This window comes from Chionomys nivalis, chromosome 22, assembly GCF_950005125.1.
Source record: "Chionomys nivalis chromosome 22, mChiNiv1.1, whole genome shotgun sequence".
In the NCBI taxonomy this organism is placed as follows: Eukaryota; Metazoa; Chordata; class Mammalia; order Rodentia; family Cricetidae; genus Chionomys; species Chionomys nivalis.
This window is the reverse complement of record NC_080107.1, coordinates 14,545,893-14,561,722: the sequence shown is the minus strand read 5'-3', so window position 1 is coordinate 14,561,722 and position 15,830 is coordinate 14,545,893. Positions and strand designations below refer to the sequence as shown.

The 15,830-nt window shown below is 40.9% G+C and overlaps 1 protein-coding gene across 5 annotated transcripts in view; it reads left to right on the top strand.

Annotated features, from left to right (window-relative positions):
- B3galt1 (beta-1,3-galactosyltransferase 1) overlaps nucleotides 1–15,830 on the top strand; it is a 489,297-nt gene that overhangs the window by 382,073 nt on the left and 91,394 nt on the right. Inside the window, exons 1-2 of one of the 5 annotated variants that reach the window (XM_057755709.1) lie at nucleotides 6,572–6,609; nucleotides 12,308–12,410. The exons of the other annotated variants lie outside the window; for them this stretch is intronic. The gene's annotated coding sequence lies outside the window, so the exon portion shown is untranslated. Of the gene's footprint in view, nucleotides 1–6,571; nucleotides 6,610–12,307; nucleotides 12,411–15,830 lie in introns of those variants that run through there. 5 annotated transcript variants of the gene reach the window in all.

Genomic DNA, 15,830 nt, shown 5'->3' with positions numbered 1-15,830 from the left:
ACAGAAGCTTAATTTACCAATGCTCTTCTGCACATTGGCCTTCCACCTTCAATCCAACTCAGTAGAAGCTTGTTTTATTATAGCAGTAGAGAGGGTTCCTTTTTTGAGCTTTTACACTTATCTAGTTTTTATTATTCGGTAGTTTCACACCAATTTATAATAAAGTTTCATCCTTACCAATGTCTGGTCCTCTTATATCAGCTTCTTTTATCTTCTTTTGCAGATTTTCTTCCCAAACAGTCATCTTCTTACTTCATTTGTGTGTGTGGCTCACTGAGTTACATAGGGTTGTCTGCATGAGCATGCGTGGAAGGTTCTTTATGCAGTGCAGCTGAAGTTACTGTACATGACCTATACAAGATTCACCCCAGCAATATTTCATCATGGAAGGGGGAGAGGGAAGGGCTCATGAGGCCCCGTGCTTTTTTTTGTTGTTGTTTGTTATTTGAGACAAGATTTCTTTGCAACTTTGGAGCCTCTCCTTAACTCTTGTCTCTTGTAGACAATGCTGGCCTCAAACTCATGGAGATCTGCCTGCCTCCCTAGTGCTGGGATTAAAGGTGTGCACCAACACCACCCAGCAGCCCCATGCTTTCTTGAGGGACTACTGACAGTTAATGATGGCAAGGAAAGGGTGTCACTTTTCACTGTGGAACCTTGGTAAATTACCCATGCTCTGCTAATGGACTCTTTTAAACCCTTGTTTTCTAATGAAGTACTTGTACCTGCCAATATTTGTTTTCAGGGTATTCCTTATCCACTGTGCAGTGAAAACCTGTTGCTTCACCATTATGGATTAGCTATTTCCAGCCAATGAATATAGAGTAAATCGTGATAGAGGTACAAGTTGCGTAACATGAAGAACAAAGCTAAAGAAGTCTGTCCTCGGCTGCGAAACAGAACCAGCTGAAGCCTACAGGTTGTGAGGTGTTATCATGGGATATGCTCTAAGAAAATAAAAGGAGTGAAAGCTGAAGAAGCAAGTTAAGAAAAGCCACAATAAGACAGGGACACTCATTAAAAGAGAATAAGACAGCACGGTCCGCAGCGGGTGTGAGGCGCACAGTGAGGGAAGGCACCTGTTCTGACTTTGCACAATGATGACCTGCCATAGCAGAAATAACTTGCCCGCTCCAGGTGACTTATATAGGTTATCTGCTAATAATTTTGAAAATTGTCATCATACCAGTTACATAATTCTGTTTGTCAGTCGTCTCGGTTGGGGTTACTCTTGTTGTGATGAAACACTTTGGCCAAAAGTATCTTGGGGAAGAAAGAATTTATTCGGATTATTCTTTCTTATTATAGTTGGATATCATATTATATCCAAAGGCAGTCGGGGCAGAAACACAAACAGGGCATGAACCTAGAGTTAGGAGATAATACAGAGGCCATGGGTTTGCTCCTCATGGCTTCCTCTTTATAGAACCCAGCAGAATCAGTCCAAGAATGACCCTACCCATAGTGAGTCATTTCACATGAAGCGCCTCTTAAAATGCCAGGCTCTTCTACAGACTCATCTTTCAAAGGCATTTTCTTAGTTTAGGTTCCTTCCTCTCTGATGATTCTAGTTTGTGTGAAATTAAAATGACACCAGCCAGCACATCAGTCTTGTGTGCTAGAATACATGAATGCTCAGAAATATATTTCAGGCATCTATATATACTATGAATAACACTACCATCTTAGAAATGACTGCCTGACTTAAAGAATCATACCAATTCTTACACAATTATATATGTGCACTGCTTCTTCTCTTCAGTTCTGCTGCTTCTTGCTCATATTGGTCAACCTACCATAAGCAGTGTTGTTTTGTCATTTCTTTGCTGTTTCTTAAAAATGTATCATCTCTATATCCATAACAATGTGTTGTTGGGTTGTTGTTTTGATTTGGATTTTGGTTTGGTTCTTCATACAAACCATGTAGTTCTATATCATTATCATCATTTGATTTTGGTGGGTATTTTTTTAAAAAGACTTCTTCATGTACATTATAGCTGTGGTTCACTCCTTTCTTCTACCTAAGATTCTACTGTGAATGTACTGTGTTCATTTAAATTCCTGCTGATGAGCATTGTATTATGTCACACGTTCTGGGGAAATGAAGAATTTCCCATGTAAACCTAAGAAGGGAGCAAATGAGAGTTTTAGTTTAAAAGTTTAGGATTTATAACTAGTGTACTATATTTCTACATCATCAGCATTTAGTGTTATCAGGCTTCTTCCACTTTTTCAAATGCAGAAAATGCTAATATGCTTGAATGTCCCCAGAAACTAATAAACCTTTCTATCTACATAAGATTATTTCTTCCCTTCTTAAGATATGACGGGTTTTGTTTCCTTCTTATTCTTCAGCTGAAATGCCTTCATAGTTATGAAAGTATTTCATATTTCTATATTTTAAATATTTTAAGAAGAGTATGTTGTCTGTCCAATTTGCCATATTTTTAGATTATTGCCTATTATCCTTTCTTTGAATACCTTTTATGATTATGTGAGTTTGGCACACACATACTTCTGTTATTCATTGTATTTCAACTATTTATTATTTGTATATTCTTTTTTCTCTTGTTTCAATCACAATTTTGTACATTTTAATAGAAAGACCTGCAATATGTTAGCATCCTTTTAAATTTGTTTATTTCACTTAGAATTATCTTTCATATCTTGTATCATATTTTCATGAGAATAATTCTGTGCTTTTAGCATTTTGATTTGCCTTAGATGTTTTAGCATGTATGTGCCTATGAAGTCTAATGTTACCCAATGCATTAATCCTACCTTAGAAGAACACAAGGATCTTGACATGGCCCCTTACTATCATTCATATGGTATATTTGTCTTTAATTCCCTGAGTTAAACATGATTACATGTGTTTATCTTGACACCTCCCTTTCCTATCATTCATATGATATAGTTGTCTTTAATTCCCTACGTTAGACATTATTACGTGTTTATGTGAACAGAGTTCATTTTTAGTTTCTTCTTGGTAACTAGTGTCTCCCTACTGTTTCTTCTTATATTTGAGACACTCCATTAAGATTGTTTATTTCTTCTAAGAACGTAGAACGTCTGTAATTTTTAATGGTGGTGCAGGAGAGAACCCTATTTTATTGTGCTGTTTTGTGAAACTCTCCTCAGCTTAAGACGACAAAAAGAAACTGTTTTCTCTCAGCACGTTGACATCATTATTCACTGATCGGCAGGGACCAAGGTGTTTGGAAAACTTTACTGTCAATTTTTTATCCTCTAGTTTTCTACATTTTCTATCCAGGTATTTTCAGGGTTGTTAAATATTTTGATGCCCTGGAATGTCGATATCTGTGTATGTTTGGGTTTCTGCACATTCATTCCGTTTCCATATATTATGCTTTCCTATCTGTGGACCTATGTTTTCCATCAATTCAGGAAAATACTGAACTTTCACATTGCATGTCGGAGGGAACCGCTTGTTTGTCCTGGCCACCCAGAACTGAAATAACCACACAGAAATTGTATTAATTAAATCACTACTTGATCCATTAGCTCTAACTTCTTATTGGATAACTCTTACAGCTTAATTTAACCCATTTCTATTAATTTGTGTATCACCACGAGGCCGTGGCCTACCAGCAGAGTTCCAGCACTTCTATCTCCATGGCAGATCCATGGCATCCCTCCCTGCCTCTTCTTCCCAGCATTCCATTTAGTTTTCCCCACCTAGCTCTGTTCCCCTATAGCTCTGCTATAAGCCCAAAACAGTTCCTTTATTAACCAATGAAAGCAACACATAGACAGAAGGACCTCCTACACCAATTGCATATCCTGTATTATCTCTAGTCTACCTTAATGTTACTGCAACTGTACAAGAATAATCAATACTCTTTTTTATATTCTTCCCTCATATATTATGTTCTCACCACTGTTACACTTGCATTGTCAATACTCTTATACTTTTCTCTCCATCTTCTTTCTCTTTCTAATTATTTCTGCCTCCTTTTATCTATGTCATTTTATTAAGTCTGAGTGTCATTTGTGACTGATTTGATGAGTTCGATATGTTGATTGGGGGAATGGATAATAAGGGCAATTATAAAACAGATAGCTATCTCAAAGCTAGAGGAGACATCAACTCCTTTCTGGATAATCTGCATTCATAAACATTCCATATAGTCTTGCAGAGGGTAGCCATAAAACTCATTCTGTACAATAATTTTTCACTTTAACAAAATAATAGCTCTTCCAGGTATTATGGAAAACCATTTTTTATTCTGAAAACTGTGAGATCTTTACTAGATTTCAAAAGGTAAAAATCATTTTAGAAGCTTAAAAGTCAGTACGGTTGCTGCATTTGCAGCACACTGCATTGATTTACGTGATGTGTAATCATCTCACAAGCCCTTTTCAGCCTTGCCTCACCTCTGCAATGCAGCACTCATGACGAATCAAAGGGCAGCTCCGTGTTCTGTAAGGTGATAATTTATTGTTCGCAAAAAGCAAAAGGCAAAAGAAAATCCTAAATTTATCATATGTACCTGAATTGTCCTGATCTAGAGCAAATTAACTTATTAGCTTCCTATAAAACAATGCGACCACAGAGTGGTCTGCACCATTTCATCCTTGATCTCATGACGTGAGAGTTGCAGAGAGTAGAGAGGACCCATAGAAATGAACTGACGGAGAACAAGACCATGGAAGTGGAAGCGTCCCGGGTAGACTATGTGTTGCTCATAGCGTTTGTAGGGTTTTATTAGAATGCATATGTAATTCTGATCCTGACTATTAAAGGTAAGCTCAACACTTGTCATAAATCATGCTTCAAGTTGCCAGTTAAATGTTCATTTTACCAAACCAGATTAGGATATAGCCACACGCACACATTTGCTCTGCTTACAATTTTCCAGGCTCACTGTCAGTGTTCTGGGAATCAAATGAATAAAAAATACAAGAGCTGTTTCTGTGTAGATCCTAAAGAAATGTAAGAGGAAAATAAAACAATAATGTAATGCCTGCCAAGAGTTTGATGTGGGCTCTCTGAAAAGTACAAATGAAACACCATGTATCGTATGCTGAGTGTAAAGTAATATTCACTCTTGTGAATAACCTCTCAGACATCGTTAAAATGGCTAGAAATTGGGGAAGGCAGGTACTCTTATGTCAATGACCTAAGATAAGATGGTAATGTCCACTCAGATGAGATCCACAGATACACACACACACACACACACTGATGAAGAGTCTGTTCCCACATCTACTGGAAATCCACAAGGTTAACAAAGCAGAAATTTCAGTATCCTCCAAGCTTTCTCTGAGGTCAGGACCTCTTCTTGTTGTAATAGACTTGGTCACTACGAATAATCAAACTGCTAGTGGGCAAGAGCACTGGCCTGAGGGGACATAGCAGAAGACACGATTACCCACGAATCCAGGCTTTGTGATCTGAGTTCAGTATCTACTTCTTTACTTTTTAACTTGTATTCTGCTAAGCTTCTTCTGACATTCTGAATCATACATCTGCACATAGTGTCTTGAGATTTACTTTTATAGAGTGTTTTGTGAAAAGGAATGAAGTCAGATTTCCTGGGCAAAGGACTAAGACAGTAGTTCTCAATCTGTGGGTCACGACCCCTTTGGAGTTACATATCAGATAGTCTATATATCAGATATTTATGCTATGATTAATAATAGTAGCAAAATGGCAAATATGAAATAGCACAAAATAACTTTATGGCTGGGAATCACTACATCATGAGGAACTCTATTAAAGGGTCACAGCATTAGGACAGTTGAGAACCACAGGACTGAGTGAATATTGACAGGCAAACCAACCTTCCCAGGGAAGAGCATCATCTATGTTCTTGTACTTCTAATTGCTCAACAATAAATGATGAGAATCTTTCTTTTAGTCATTCACACACATATTAAGCAATTGTAGTATTTCAGGCACCATGCCGAGTGGATACAGAAACTCGGGCAGAAGCACTTGTCACCTGAACGTGATATCTGAAGTTTAAAACACAGTGTAGTTAGAGCTAAATTGTGCCCATTTTCATTTGGCTGGCCGAGGGCTATCATTAGAAGACAAGCTCACCTTACCTATCATCATGACTAAGATTTTCATAGAACTCAGATGATAAAAGCCCTTTGGTTCACAACCATTTGGAGACAAATGTTTTTTAACAATTTAACATTGAGCACACATATCTTGAAGGACAGTTGAGCAAAACATCCCTAAGCTCTTTCAGGTAACATTTAGGGGACTTTGAGATTGCCACATCTGTCCTCTTGCACGTACACACCCAGCCATCTGCTCCTGTCACTCAAGATGGCAGAATTCTATTCCACGCTCTGGATTTTCACTTCTCAATATAGACCCATGTACCTTACGTCATGGTCCAAATGACTTCCTGATAATAAATCACTGATGTTGGACTCGTAAAAGACAACAAACACCGACTTTGTTGTTAATATACGTAAAGCCTTGTCCATCCAATGGACCACATATTTTACTCGCCAATAATTGTCCTAAGACTTCATGATAATGTCCTGAAGGATCATCTTTAAATCCATTATTGCTTACCCTTTGAGAAGCCTGGTGTCCAGATTTAATGCAATGTTATTTATGCCACGGTAAGTAAATCTTCTCTTGAAGTCGGGAAAGCCTTTTAAATGAGTAAATGAAGCTTTTCTAACGTTTGGAAGTTTGTGGCATTTTGTCCTAGTTTTGCAAGGAAAAGGATTCCTTAGCGATGTGTTGAGAGGCAGCCTGAGTTCACCGGGAGGCTTTGATTGTGTTTAATAGCTTCACTGTCAGACGGTGAGTCACGATCTTTCACCTCTGCTTAACAGTTTGCATTTACACCTCCTTGCATTTGATAAAAGCAGTGATGGGCTCTGCTCATTGACAATGATGACTTCTGTTTTTTTAATCAGCACAGAGGAAAAAATAAAATGGCTTGGTAGAGTGTAAAATCCCTTCCTCCCACTACTTTAAATTGCAGGAGTTGCGTACGCACCCATGGAGAAAGACTGTGGCACTAGCTGTCAGCCAAACCGTCATTTGATTTTCATGAGAAATTTTTCCTTCATTCTATGAACCTCAAGTCAACAAATGAGGTTGAGAAAAGAAGTTATATTTTCTATTTCAAAGCTAGTTGAAATAAACATTCATGAGCACGTCTTTGTAATAGTGTATCTAATGGGATGAAATCAAATCAATCTGATTCTTTCCCCCAATCCAGTAAAGCTGGATTTATCTAACAGTAGGGTGTGGTCAGAGCACATAGACTCTAAGGAAAGCAGCCACTAAGAAGTGGACCTGATATTTCTGAAGAGATATTAGACAACAATAACTATTAAAAATTTATCTCAGGTTTATCCCTCGCTAGGCTGCTTTTCTTTTTTAATAAGAAAATCTGGAAATTATAAAGCTTAGCTTCGTGCTTGATTACTTTGTGAGCACAAATATCCTCCTCTGAATGACAGTTGTTTGAAAAGATGCTTTATCTTTTGGGGGTGAAAGTAATTCAGAGTTGATACCTGACTACCTGGTCCTGACCTATTAGGCTGGAGTCTGTTTAGGATCAAGTAGAGAGATCAATAGAAGAGGGAAGTAGTCAGGCTTTTTGTGTAAAGGGCTGGATGTAAATATTGTCAGCTTCGTGACAGATGCTGTTAGAATGTGAATGTACATTCCCTGTAGGCCTGTGTTTGGTCATGTGGTCCCCAGAGTGCTGCTGCTGCTGCTATTGTTGATGATGGTGTTGTTGTTGCTGTTGGTGGTGGTGGTGGTAGTGTTTTAGGGAGATCTGTACAGCCTTCAGGAGAGAGGTTTTAAGTAAAGAAAGTGGGAACTTGGGGCCAGTCTTATGACTACTTGTCTTCATGAACTGTAGCCTTGAACTGTCAACCAAAATAAATATCAGCCCTCTTGACTTACTTCTTGACTGGTGTTTGGTTAGACAAAGAAGAGCAACTAATACAACCCTGCCACACCTTCTCAATGCTGCTGTTGTATCATGAAAATGGGTATGAGCAACATAAATGAATGATCATGGCTGTGCTCAAATAAAACTTTATTTATAAAAACAGTGGTTGGATTTATCTGGCTTGTGAACCAGAGTTTGCTGATGCCTAATAAAAGACATCATTTCCCTTGGGATATATTTTGGCACATTGCTAAAGAAATAGTGACTGTATTTACTGTCTTGGTCTTTCCATACAGAGAAAATGGTAGTTTCCTTAGATTTTGAGTGTACATAAAATTTGCCATAACACCAACAAGCCTTTGGTCAAGGCTGGCAGGACCCTAAGAACCAAATTCTAGGGTAAAGTACGGAAGGGTATCAGGTATGATAATGGCAGAGTTATCAAACCACTATAGTACACTATGTTTTACCAAATGTTACTAGCACAGAGTAATGTATATTGAAGCAGAAGAGGAGAAGGCTGTCTGGCTGTAGGAAAGGAATGAATGAGAACAGGGAATATTGTTTTCAATAATTCCATTCGTAGGGATGATCTATGCCAGCACTAACTGATGCAGGACTTGTGATGACTGGGCTCTGGCCTCGGAGACAGTTCAGGGAGGACACTCAACCAGTAGGAAGAGCTACTGCGCTAGTGACTCCGGGAAAACTCACAGTTAGCATATGTACAGGGGTTGAGAGGACACTTGAGGAACCACAGGAAGTGAAAACGTGAGAACAAGCAGAGCGAGAGCCTGGCAGAAACACAGAAACCTGTGCTGAGGTAGCTTGCTTCGTCACTCAAATTCTTCCCAGACCAAGATATTGCAGCATTTAATAAAGGTGCCTCTAGAGTGTATGAGCAAGTTTCTGAGGAGCAGGTCAGGTAGAAGTCAGCAGCTACCAAGGCAGAGCTGGGGAAGGAAGATAATGACAACCCAAGAGCCAGGCAGGGCTGACTGCCTTAGAGCTGAAGGCATTGTCCTCCTGTGACAAAGCTGTGACAACCTAAAATGAACTCTTCCTTTATGAAGTCTCATTTACGTCTCTGTATGAAAATCAGAATGCACGCCCAATGCTGCATTGTTCCGGGAATCTTCTCCCTGGAAGTCACTTCGCCAGCCCTCTTCGACACATACGAACTTTTTTGCTCTTGAAAGAGCTGGAGGCGCACTGAGCATTTTAACTTGGAAACTGAAGGATTTTCAGGATGAGGAGAGGGAACAGAGGGGAGCACAATGGGTATGACACGCAAGAGACATTTCCAGCTGATGCGAGTTTGAATAGAGAATATGCTTTAATATTTCAAGTGAGAAAAACAACCCTTTTAACATATGAAAATGTATACTCAATTGCCAAAAGCATTTATGCATTTTATGACAAATAAAAGTAAGAGAAGATACTTGATGGTGAGTCTAGGAACGCCTACAAAATGGAAAGCTTATGGCTTTTATCGTCATGAGGAGACCCTTGGGTGTGATTTTGTACACATTTATGTATATCCATTGTAGACTTTCCAAAAGAAAGACTTCTGTTGTTTTCAATGAAGTTCAGGCTCCACCGTGAGTGGAGAACAGTTCCCCTTTCTCATCACAGTTAGATGTGTCTCTGGGTAAGATCTACCTAAGAGGAAAAGTCCACTACAGTTCCAGGAAATGAGCATATCCCAAGTAGAAAGATGCTCGGAAGACAGGGAAAAGAGAGCCTTTGTCTTAGATTTCACAATACTTGGACACAACAGGACAGAACGTCCTGGACATCTTTGGCAACGACATTTGGGGAGCTGTAAATGCAGAGCAACCATGCTGAAACTCCCACAGTCCCTGCAGAGAGGGGAAGTCAAGCACGAAAACATGAACATCTCTGCGGAAACAGGATCCTATTCCCCACCACCTTCCCCGTCCTCTTCTCTTTTTGTGGAAATGTGAATTGACTTCCCAGATGCTTTGTCTTGATTTCAGAGAAATCTGTTTTCATTGGAACAACAGAGTTCACTGATTATTTTGAAAACCGTATGCCCTTGCTGGGCGGTGGCACACACCTTTAATCCCAGCACTCGGGAGGCAGAGGCAGAGGCAGGCAGATCTCTGTGAGTTTGAGGCCAGCCTGGTCTACAAGAGCTACCAAGACAGATTACAAAGCTACAGAGACAGAGAAACCCTGTCTCAAAAAAACAAAACAAAAGAACAAAAACAAAACAAAACAAAAAAGGCTTATGCCCTTTTGTAGCATTTATTCAAACTGCCTCCTCACAGACCAGGGTAGAGTTCCTAGCTGCCGAACTGAGGCAAATTCTTCCAGATCACATTCATGTATCTTCTCCACTCTATCTGCATGGTGATAAACTAGACTTTGCAAGTTTGGGGCCGGCTTTATACAATAGGAGATTTGAAATGAAATGAATACTTGAGAACAAAGGCAATAAAGTATTATTACAGCTGATGAAGTAGTAATTTGTCTCAAATGTCAATTGCTTGGAACAAGGATTTAGGAAAAATCAGATAATAATGGCTACCATATTGGCAATGCACTCTATATTGATCTTCTGTGGAAATCAGATTTCAGCCAGGAAAGAAGCCTGCCATGCTTCTTACCAGATCAGAATGCAAGGGTCTGTGATGAATTGTTATCAAGTGTTCAACTGCTTACAGCACGTTTTCAGAAGCGCCCTGATACTTAGGCTCATAACTTTTTTATGTTACTTGATTTTCTAGATTCTATAGGTCAACAAAATTGAAAAGTGAAGGCTTTATGACCCAGAATAAGGTTATACTGCAGCGAAATTCTCTTACGTCTGCATTAGTCTTTCCTGGGGAGTTTATTTAAAAAAGATTCCCAGAACTTTATCCTCCATCAGCTGCCACACAGAGGTTAAGGGGAGTCTATGGTTCTCTATTTGCACTCTGTAGCCCAGGTACCCGGAGGCTTATCGATGGGGGCTTGAGAGAAGCAACAATAGATGCATCCTGCTTTTGAGTCTAAGAAAGAGGGCGGGAAAGTTAAGAGGCTTAAAAGAGCTGAAATCAGAGCTGGTATCAAGCCTTTGGTTCAGAGCACCAAAATCCTTTCAAAGGGGAGGAAAGGGATAAAAAAAAAAATAAGTGTTGAGCTGGGCCACGGACCTTGCTCCCCACTTCACCTGGTTCATGCCAGTCCACAATACAGATACCAACCTAATCCCCTTCTGTCTCTGATGCTCCCACTGAGTTCAGCACCCTGCTTTTTTTTTTTTTTTTTTTGCATCAAGAGCAGTTTTAGCAAGAAGTACTAAACTTACAAAGACAAGAGCTTCTCAACACGTGGAAGCAGAAACAAAACTGCCAGTCACATAAACGTTTTGCCTGTACGCAACTCACTTCCAAGCATCTGGATGGCGTACTTAGTCTATATTCATCCAGATGTTGCAGCTTTGCATATGCAAAGCCTTCCACACATTCGAGCCTTCTGTTTCAATGTGCTCTTCTGTGCTTCAACAGTGTCAGGGGTGGGTTGATGGTACACTTAGAACCATGCAGTCCTCGTACCAAACAAATTCCATCCCAATATTGTTGATTTGTAACTCAAATATTGAAACACAGAGCAGAGTTTCCCCTGGAATCATGTTACATATGGTGTTCATTGCTCAGGCCAGCTTGCAGAAGGCTCCTTAATGTAACAGAGCTGACACTGGGATCAAGACTACAATATTAGCCAGCAGAGATCGGAAGCCCATTGCTTCTCTGAAACTTGGAGGAACACCATGTAGGGAGAATTCTTCCTTCCTTCCTTCCTTCCTTTCTTTCTTTCTTCCTTCCTTCCTTCCTTCCTTCCTTCCTTCCTTCCTTCCTTTCTTTCTTTCTTTCTCTCTTTCTTTCTCTCTTTCTTTCTCTCTTTCTTTCTCTCTTTCTCTCTTTCTTGACTGTATCCAGCATGACAAGGGCGGCATATTGAGAGCAGGGCTGCATTACCCATTGTACGGTTTGTTCTACTGTTCTCTCCTTGGCCCTCCTCTTCTGTCCCTCCCTTACCCTCTGGAGAAGTCTGTGTCCCCGTGTTATCCACTCCCATGCTCACAACATACTAAAAAGAGAAATCTGGACAGATTTGGACCCTAACATTTTAAGAAATATTTGTCTTTTGGAAGAGACTGATAATCTTTCGCAAGTGACACTCAGCTGTTACAGTGTCAGTCCGTGTGACATGATACTATGTGAACCTGAATATTCATGGATTTTCAGGGAAAGGGAGATTATCCATAGTCTAGACTGGATTTAGGAATCTCCTTCAAGGCTCTCTATATGCAAACCACTTCTATAATTTCACCTCTGAATTTTTAGATTTTTGCGTAGTGCCTAGGTTTTTCGGTTTGTTTTTGTTTTTAGGCAGCCAATAGGAAGTCAGTGAGCTCACAGATAACATTGTCATGGACAAGGCCTTGGAAGAGGCAAAAGGAACAAGCCTTTGAGCATGTGAAGCATTTCCAAGGTGAGTTCTGCTACCGCTAACAAATGTGTTGGCCCGCGTATGCAAATATTCATGTTGAGTGTGCATGTATGTACCAAGGGCTGGTGGTGAGTCATGTTAATTAAAGCAGAAAAGCGTTTGTCAGTGTTAGGCTGTGATCAGTACTGGTCCATGTGGTATTCATGCCCAGCTCATTTTGGTGCAGCTCACTAAAGTGGCAGTCTTCAGCTGAACGGGAACGGATTTTGAAATATGCATTGTTTTGCTGCAGACTGAACTAGTGAGTGACTCACCAATCTTTGGGGGGTAGAAGAAATCATTTCGCATCACTGCTCTCTGTGGATGTATTCAACCAGAGAACCTCTGCAGAGAGGAAAAGGCATAATCACTGTAGAATCTAAGAGGCAGTAAGGAAAGAAACTGTGTGGATGCCCATGGAAATCTTGAGCAGAATTCATCGAGAAAGAAGGGCCAATTCACTTTTTTTTTTTTTAAAGGCAGAAGCTCATACTCACAGGCTCCATTCTGTTCTCTTTGTCAGAGTAGAAAATGTCCTTTTCTAATGTCAGAGCCAAGTGGATGAGAGCAATAAACAGAGGGGCTTCTCAGACCCAAATAAGAAGACTCAGGTCTCGTCTTTTCACCACCCCTCAGCCATCTTGCTTAGGACAAAGTCCTTGGGCTCTCAAGCACCCTTCATATCTGTGACACGGACTAACAACAGTTATTTCCATCCACTACCCCAGAGGAAATGGTGAGGGAGAAGACGTGCAGAAGGAGCCTAGCACGCTATAAGCACGCACCAAGTAGACCTATTAATAGGATGAAGGAAATAAGTTGGTGGCCTGCTCAGTTGAGTGTAATAAGTGGCTGGGCGGGTAGCATTTCAGTCTACCCACACGGACAGAAGCATCGCATTCTAGGGCAACTCTGCTGCCCCCACGACCATAGGTCCAGAGGAGTAAGACACATGGCTTCCCAAAACATCTACTCAGTGGTGTCAGGCTTCGTACAGTTTCGGTCAATTAGTCACACGCCGGGGGAAGATGAGTGATTAGTCATCTGGAAGGTTGTGATCGTCTCCATCATAATCTTAGCACAAGACTGATTGCAATCTGAAAAAGAGAAGGGCCCCTTTCGCGGCGAGGCCATGTATAGCCAGAGGTCAGCCTGGGGTTGATTCGACTTGATTTCCTATTTGCCTTCTCACTGTAGACTGTAGCTGGCTGTGAACATCCAGTAGATGCCTGACAAAGCCAGCCTTGAGTCGCCGTGATTCTAGCTCCCCCAGGGAGAAAGACATTCCCCCATGCCAACTCGAGATGGAGGAGCTGTCTCAGGCTCCCTCCTCATTGTGCTCTGCTACAACTTGTTTGCTGTGTGTCCCTCACTCTACCGCACTCTGAGCTCACTCAAAATAGGCATAGAAAGAAAAAAGGTTAGCTTCTCTTCTAGCACTGCAGGCAATTGATAAAATATGTGAATTCAAGTAGAAGTAAAAATACATTAGGTTCTCTGTCTCTCTATCTATCTTTATCTCTTTCTGTTTTGTCTTATACTCATTATACTCATTTCATTCCTCTCCCTTTCCTCCTTCCATCCTTTTCAGACAAAATCTCAAAGAGAGCGTGAAACCGTATCCCATGAGTCCCTGAGAACCTGTCCTGAGATAGAGCCCAGCCTGTATCAGCACGCCTAATTCTATCTTATAATCACCTGTGCGTCTCTCAATCTGCCATACTAAATCATATAGCAAAAGGATCATGGGTTTTCATCCAACTTTTAGTTTAAGCCTCCATCTTCCTGTGACCCAGTTTCTGGTTCGGAAGTATTCTGAGGTAATTCAGTGTTAGGACATAAGTAGGGACATAAAGGAATTGAGGACGTTCCAGATGTGTGCCCAGGATCTTGCAAGCTGGGGTGTCTTAAAGAGCAGCCATACTGAGGACCCGCCAGCACTTTTGCAGATATGACTCGGCATCCTCTGAGACTTTGCTGACTCTGCTCTTATCCCACCACCACCTTCTTCCTGCTCGCATGTCTTATTATATCGTGTCCTCATTGCCTCATCTTAAGGACAGTGTTTAGTGTGTTTTAGTGTTTTTCTTGGTATCCATGTTTCTCTGTATTTCTGGATGTAGTTCAGTGGAACTGGGCCAACAGGTCTACTGACTTAGGCAGAGTGTGCTTCCAGAGGGATTCTGCCAATGAAGCAGGTTTGAGTGTGTCAGGTACTCAGCCTCTTAGCTCATTTCCTCCAATGAAGAACAATTGAGCTCTGTTAAAAGGTTTTTTTGGATGGCAACCTAGATGTGAGTCTGGGCCTTTGGCATGGCCAGTATATGTGGAGTACTTTTCAAGAAAAAGCTTTTCTACTCTTTGCTGAGTAGCTTTATTTACTCAGGTTTCTTGTCTATAAAGTAGGGTTTGGTACAGGGCAGAAAGGGGGAAGGAATACATGAAGCCTAGTAATTTATAAAGGAAAGAAACTTATTTAGGCGCATAGGCCTGGCAACTAGAATAAAACAAAATCAGACTGCTACATCTTGTAGGGGTCTTGTGGTTTCTACCACATCAGCAATCTGGGGAGAGGACATATGGGTAAGAATGGAGAAATAACTGGATCCGACAAGAAAAATCAATTCATTTATAATGGCTCTTCACCTACAACACGAAAATGACCCACCAGGCTCTACCTCCCGCCAATGCCCAATAATTAAAAGGTTCAAATATATAAATTTGGGGACAACCTACTTGACCCTCACACCTAAGAATTGGATTCCACTGCCCCACTTCCTGGTGTTTCACAACGAACTGGAACAGAGATCCAACAGTGCCTTCCTTAGAAAACGCTCTAACAGGTACATCTGTACACACAGCATTCAGCACCACACCAGGCACATGGAGAGCAGCCATGTATTTCCCTGGGCATCCTAATCCCCAAACGTTCAAATTGAAGTGCCCATAGCATCATGAAGAACCAAGGAGGAACTGGGTCAGAGCCTCTACTCATTTTTAGGGAGAAACCGGCACTTGGGAGGTTGAGACTGAACCCTATGGATTCAGTGTTTTTGCACGGAGCCCTCCTGCGCTATGGCAGCTTCTCTCTGCGCTATGCAGGAATCTAGAGGCAATCAACTGCAGGGGGAACCCTAAGAGTGAGAGTGGGCTACAGGGCAGCGCCGTTCTGTCTGCAGTAAGTGGCTGTTTGCCTGCCAAGTGCATCTCCTGCTATAATGGGAGAACGCGGAGCTTCTATAGATTTGCATTGATTTTGTGCTCATCTAGGCTTTTTAGGGTGTTGTTAGAGCCGAGCAACTGTTTGCTTAAGTTTAACTGCTCTCAGCCAAAGCACAAGCATGAAAAATACATGATCAGGCCTAGACTTATTTAACTCAGGTTTTCTGTTGTCTTTGGGGACTAGAACCAAGGCGCTTGTTT